This window comes from Prosopis cineraria, unplaced genomic scaffold (genome assembly GCF_029017545.1).
Source record: "Prosopis cineraria cultivar Desert tree isolate PC_DT_omini unplaced genomic scaffold, ASM2901754v1 PC492, whole genome shotgun sequence".
NCBI lineage: Eukaryota > Viridiplantae > Streptophyta > Magnoliopsida > Fabales > Fabaceae > Prosopis > Prosopis cineraria.
The window spans coordinates 42313-49298 of NW_026555817.1; the positions used below are offsets into that span (position 1 = coordinate 42313).

Below are 6986 nucleotides of genomic sequence, written 5' to 3' on the forward strand. Positions count from 1 at the left end.
TAACAAAATATTTAAAAAATGATAATAAAATTCTTTTAAAATATATAAGTAATAAGTTGGTCTCTTGAAATATTATAATTCTCCTGAAGTCTTTAGAGATTTTTTTGTCATTAATAAATTTATTTAAATTACTAAATTCTCTTTGTTAAAAATAAATTATTGACAAATTTTGTTTAAATATTCACAACTTTTATTCTTATATTCACAACAATGCAACAGCAAATACAACTTTGCATATTGAATTCTTTATTTGTTGTCACATTGTTATGAATATAAGAAGAAAAGTTATAAATATTTAAACAAAACTTATGAATAATTTATTTTTAACGAGAGCAATTTGGTAATTTAAATAAATTCACTAATGATAAAAAAGTCCTTAAAAACTTCAAAAAAATTATGATATTTTGAGAGTCCAACTTATTATTATATGTTTCAAAGGGATTTTGTTGTCCCTTTTTCAAATATTTATATAACTATAACAACTAAAAATCATAATTAAAGAGCATGCGTTATATTTTTCCTGAAATTTATTATATTTAGTTTAGGTTAAAAATTCATTATATTTAATTAAGATGTTCTTCTCACTCTCTCTCACACACACACACTCTCTCTCTCTCTCTCTCACCATTCGTTTAAAAATATCAGACATTTTTAATTAAATCTCATCCTTCAATAAAATTATTATTTGTCTTTAAATTAACCCAATATTTTCATATTTACCTCTATTTAATAAGGTGTTTTACTCTTAAAAAATGCAAAGTGATCAATTAACAATAAGGCACTTTTGGAAAAATTACATTTTGAAAGATTAAATATGTATTATATTTTTAAACATCAAATCCCTAAAAAAATACCTTATATTTTTAAAGGGAGGGTAGAGGTGGTAATTTGGACAGACCGAGCTTAAAGTATCCCATATTTTTAAAAAAATTTATATAGTCAAGTTCGACCCTAACTTTTTTTGATTGGGTTCAAGCTGACCCATTGGGCTTGGCCAAAATTACCTCCTCTATATACATATAAAGTAGGTAATTCCAGCGATCAGGCATAATTTAGGTCGAACTTAAAGTATCTTATTTTTTTAAAAAAGCTCATATAGTCAAATTTGATTTAAGTTTTTTTGAGTAGGTTCGGGTTGGCCTGAATTACCAGCTCTAAGGGAGGGAGTGTGTATATATATATATATATATTTTCTTATTCTTGATGATTTATGGGCCTCCACTTTCTTTCTTACTAGAGTTGATAATTTAGAAGAGCCGATAATTTAGTCTAAGTTGATGGATTAGCCCAAACTCACTCAAAAAAAAGTTAGAGTCAGGCTTCATTATATACGCTTGTTTAAAGGGATATGATACTTCAAGTTTGATTTGAATAAACCTGACTTAAATTAAGTTCGACCTGAATAAGTTTGACCGTTGAAATTACCTACTCTATATGTATATAGAAGAGGTAATTTTGATCAAACCCAATGAATCAACTTGAACTTGACAAAAAAAAGTTAAAGTATAAACTATATGAATTTTTTAAAATGATAGAATACTTTAAATTTAATCCAAAAAATCACACTTGAATTGAGGTTGGCCTGAATAAATTCAGGTTGCTTGAATTATTGGCTATGTTTCCTTTTTTTTTTTTTTCATCAATTTCCTGACGGAACGCTATTCACTCCACACCCAGAAGGCCCAAGGAAGGGAAATCGATTTTAGAGCCTTTACGCCTCGACCCACTGGCCACAACCACTCGACTAAGTTGCCGGCGAGTTCCTCTTACCGGCTGAGGTGAGTGGATTTCATGGTTCAAATGTTTTGAGATTTTTCGGTGGTTTCTTTCGTCTACAATTCTTTAGCTGAAAATTATTGCCTTCTCCCCTCTTGTTCGCTGAACGTTGGTCCAAGTTAGTGGGTTTTCAGGAGAAAGAAAGGCTCCGTTTTTTTCATATCTGCTATGGCCTTGGGTTTTCATGGAGAGGGGTTCTTATTTGTGGTGATGCAAGATTGATGTTTTTGCGTTTTGTTTCGAAATGGGACAGTGAATTCGATTCACAGGAAGAAAGGCAGGGGAGGAGGTGTTTTAGGGACGTAATTGCTGCCATAATTAGGACCACGTGAACGATATTTTGCTTTCCAATACGTTACTCGAAGTCATCAAGTAGTTCAAACAATTTCTTAATTGTTTGCTTTCATGCACCGATAGAATCTGTAAACACTGTACCACATGGACTACTTGGCCAATAAATCAATTACACTCACTTGCCTCCTATCAGTCCACGCATAATAGAGCAACTTGCTCTGTCCCTGGCCTGAAACCTGATTCTTTGCCATACCTTCCAAATTCCTACAGCATCAGTTTTACGCTTGGAGCTATTTAAAAGATCCTTTGTAAATGAAATTCCTGCTTAATGGAAGAATGAAGTTATACATTTTGGGTTAAATTGAAGGTCGTTAGGAGTTTTCTCGTGTAATTTAAGTTCAGATATGTTTAATTGAATGGAGTAACTCTTTTAATTGGATCTTCACTTGCTAAGCATTGGAGTAGATGTTACTAGATTTTTTTGGCCGAAAATGCTGGATGACATTATCCCAAAATGGCGGTGCCTCGTCCCTGCATGATGATGCATGCTTTGACTTGGGCAAACCAAGGTGCTGGGTCTCAGTGCCCTGCTGAGGCCATAGTGGTTTTGCAGGCGGGTGTGTTTTGACAACATATTGTTTTCCGTTATTATTATCATAATCTAATCTGGGGTAACTGGCTGCATTTTTTCTGCTTGGATCTGAACTTCATTATCTATCATTTTATGCAGGTGGAGGGCAATTGATGGGGACATCAAAGGAAAATTTGCAGCATGTACCTATTTCTTCCAATGATAATGACCATCAGAGCAATGATACGGTGGCTAGCATCTTAAATCACAGGTATACATTGCTTCCACTCCTCCACATGGTTTGGTGGGAATAAGTTTCTTTCATATAATGGTCTTTCTAGAGGGATTGGAGAACTCTTCTATTTTAATATATTTGTTTGTGAAGTTGAGAGGCGGGGAAGCATATAATGGTTTAATAGGGTGAACTTGAGGCTCTTTGGAATAAGGTAGCCAAAGGCAAAAGGCATCCTTGAGGTTTCAAACATGTAAAACGCTTTAGGGAGGTGCTAGAAAGGTGCTCACCCTAGTGAAGTGGGGCGCTACAATGTGAAGAAAAATATGATATGTGGACAAAAAATGCTGATACATGTACATTGAAATAACCTTCATCCATACATATGTACGTAGATATATTTTGAAATTGTTATGACGTATGAATAGAAAATCATAAATGTAGTAGTCATGTCAATCATCCTATTAATAAACAATAAAAGTTAACAACTGAAGTTCACGGCACAACTGGCTGCCCCTCTTTGGGCTCTTTGTTTCTCATATTATTTACATTAGAAAACCCTAAAAACTATTAACTCTATGGTATTAACTCTAAAATTTTCCTATCTCATCTAATATTTAACGCTCAGACTTCCTGTTTTCATTAGAAATCTTTCCTATCTTATCTACATATTTGAAATTTAAGACTTTTCCTATTTTTATTATAAAATTTTCCTTCTCATTAATCATTTAAATATGAAATTTCCATATTCTGATTAATTAAACACTGAAACCTAACAACCCTCAACAAGGAACAAGCCAGCCAATACAGCAGTGTCATTCCTCAAAAAAACCTTCAACTGGCAATATCAGTTATGTGCTGTAAATGCTTTGCCTTATGCCAAGCCAAAGGCATGCCTTTCGGTGCCCAACCCAAAGCCAGCGCTTCTCATAGTACAAATGCTGCAGGCTGCATGGTCCCTTGCTTTAGCACTTTATACATTTTTGGATTATGTGATAAAAGTTGCAAAATTTAGGTTTAGGTTTATGTATTTCGGGCCGTAGATTCAACTAAGTGAATTCGAACTTGGGTAAATTAGCTCACACTCTGGAGGTATCTAAAAGACAGTCCACTTATTGATCATATTTGACTGACTGTATTTGTCATGTAATAAATAAATAAATAATATAGTAAAGGGTTAATAGGTGTAGGCTAGTTACTTAAGGGTGTCAGATATGGGCTATAACAGGGCACCAAAAAGGACGTTGTAATCAGTTTTGGAATAATAGTCGAGTTCCCTCCTGTTTTATTTCCTCTCTCTGTCTCTTCTCTTTTCGTTTCTCTATTTTCTCTCTTCCTTCCCTTTTCTCTAATTCTATGCATCAGATATGTTAATGGGACATTCAGATCAACCTTGGTTGGCATAAATTCTTGTAATGTAGGAAAAATTGATTATTAATACAGTATGACAGAATATGTGCATTTCTGATTGATGATTATGCTTGAGATCTTGTAGAGGTGCTGAATCAGAGCATAATATTTCAAGGGAAGAAATTAAACGTGTATTAGAAGTATTGCATCCACTGGGAGATTCTGGTATGTTTCATTGTATTACCATTTTGTTTTATGGCTTTCTGCAATTTGTCTACTGAGATGTGTGTATTTTCTTTCCTGAATATATGATTGCAAATAGCTGGAGAAACCTTGCTTTCTTTGGGGTGTTGAGGGGACTATACTGTAGCAGAAACCATAAGTAAATTTTCCACAAGGAAAATCTGTCTTTATGTTCGTTGCTCTTAACACAGGCAATCTTACCTGGCAAAATGATATAAATTATGATGTTAAAAATAAGTTAAAAAAGGCTAACTTAATGACTTGTTCACTTACAAAATGGGTCATTTTCTCTTGGTTCCCTTTTAATCTGGGGAGATTTGTTGTTCTAAATTTGCATCTTTTTTCCTTTTTCCTTCCCTTCTTTTGGTTTCTCCTTGCCCCGTTTTTTTTTTTTTCTTTTGACCCTAAGCTCTTTGAGCTTCCCCTTCATTGGTTGCTAAGCCCAGGTCCTAGGTCTTTGAGTCAGCCCGTGCTTTTTCAAAGAACCCTTTATTCTTCTCTTTCATAATTCTTACTTTATCTAACAAAACTCCCATTTCTATGGACAAAATTGCTAGTCCTGTTTTGTCTTTATTTTTAAACCTAAAGGGTTCAATGACAATATATCAATGCCTGGGCTCATGGTTTCATAAATCTACTATTTCATGATGAAGGAATAATGGATAAACTATTTGTTTACATAGTAGGATTTGTTGTGTCTATTGATAAGGTCAATAAGATTTCATCTAGATCTCTCTATATAAAAATAATGCTAATGTAATCAAGGAGGGTTGGGTCTAATGGAAGGGGCTAGTTCTTCACATGTGGCGAAATAAGGTTCGAATCTCCACTAAGAGAGGTGCCCACATTTAATACCCAATTGTGCTTCAAAATGATTGCCTTCAATTGGAGGATACTATGAGTAATGAAAAAAAAATAATGCTCATATAGTCATTTTTCATTGTTTCACGCTTTACTTTCAAATAAACAGGCATGACTGGGATAAGTTGAAGAGCATGCTGTCAGTTTCAGCTGAAGCAGGTATGGGGAGGTATGCTAGCAATTAGGTCTTATATATTTTTTGTGTTAAGTCCCAAAGGCATTAATAGTTTATATTCATAGGTTACATGGGATTTTACTATTATACTTTCTTCATAGTTGTCCTTACACTTTCTGCTTCGTAATTGCCGTACAGGTACTGTCAGAGTACCCTGAAGCAAAAATGACAAGTGAGCAGCAGAGCAGCAATATTTCTTTAAGAGAGTCCTACTCTGATCTAGTAAACAGATTGGATGAAGGTATTTTACCTTATTATGCAAACTTATGGTTCCATGAAAGTGCTAAGAGAAGACATCAATCACATGCCATGTTTGCATGTGCAATCTAAATGTATTTTTTTTATCATTTAAGAAGAAATTAGATTTTCTTTATCACATTGTCCAGTTTCATATGTCCTACACTCGTATTTTAGGACAACATTGTTTTGAAACATCCGTAAAGGATCAAAAAATTACTGATAGGCTAGGGCTCTAAAGGCAAGATGAGTTTCTTGTATCTGAAATGTTTCTCTCAGGTGCTATTATGATCTAATAATTGTGTTTATTAGTTGGTATATAATGGGTACCTGATGGACCTTATTGATGTTAGATGCATGTTCACGGGAAGAGGAAAAGGCCCAAAAATACTAGATGGAAAACTGTTTCAAGGAAAAATTAGTGAGGCCTAAAAATAAAATTAAGAATCAAGTGGCAGGGAATATAGGCTGATAGTGAATTGGGCATAAACAAACTTGGTGTGTATTGTTTTGAGTGGACAAAGAGTGCCCATCAAGGGTAGTAGTTTATCATGGGGAAGGGAAGCTGGAGGAAATTAAGGAATTTCCTTGGAAGAGGTGGAGAGAACCTGTTCTTGAAAGCCAGAGGCTGTGTTTATGGGGCATCATAGTTACCAATTTCCTTTTTTTCTTTGATCCTATCTTTGTTCAAGGAGGTGGATTCTTGATTTTTTTATTCATATGTGTATGTGAACAGAGGAATTTAAAAATATTTGTAAGTGTTTACCAAGGAGACTGAATCTGTTGTTTTAACTTGAAAGGAATGCATTTTAATATATTAATGTGCTCGGTAGATTTCCCTATCATGTCTATCTTGTTATGCTCTTGTTCAATAAATTTTACTGGATACATTTTTGAATTGCAGCTCTTCATTCCTTTTATGAAGGCCCTCCATTTACATTGCAGAGGTTGTGTGAAGTAAGGTGTGCGGTATTATGTTCTGGCAGTAATATTCATGGTGTTTAGTAATTGTTTCTTTTTGTCTTGGAAGCAAACGTTAATAGTTAACCTTTCCTAGCTTGATGTGTCTTCCTTTTATTTTGATACTAACTTTCATATAATATGAAATGAGAGCTGTGTCAACTTCTTAACCTTAGTATCTCCAAATGGCTGTTTCAATGGAGTCTTGGTGATATGCAGTGAGTTTGGATATCTTGTTGCATATTGGCCACTATCCTTTTCTTATACTCTTCATTCTGTCTTGGAGG

At 34.1% G+C, this 6986-nt stretch overlaps 1 long non-coding RNA gene across 1 annotated transcript; it reads left to right on the forward strand.

Annotated features, from left to right (window-relative positions):
* The first annotated feature begins 1646 nt into the window (after positions 1-1646).
* On the forward strand, positions 1647-5468 carry LOC129297300 (uncharacterized). The gene is made up of 4 exons (XR_008590167.1): positions 1647-1778; positions 2801-2912; positions 4369-4448; positions 5437-5468. It is a non-coding gene; the product is annotated as an uncharacterized LOC129297300 (long non-coding RNA).
* The last annotated feature ends 1518 nt before the right edge of the window (positions 5469-6986 follow it).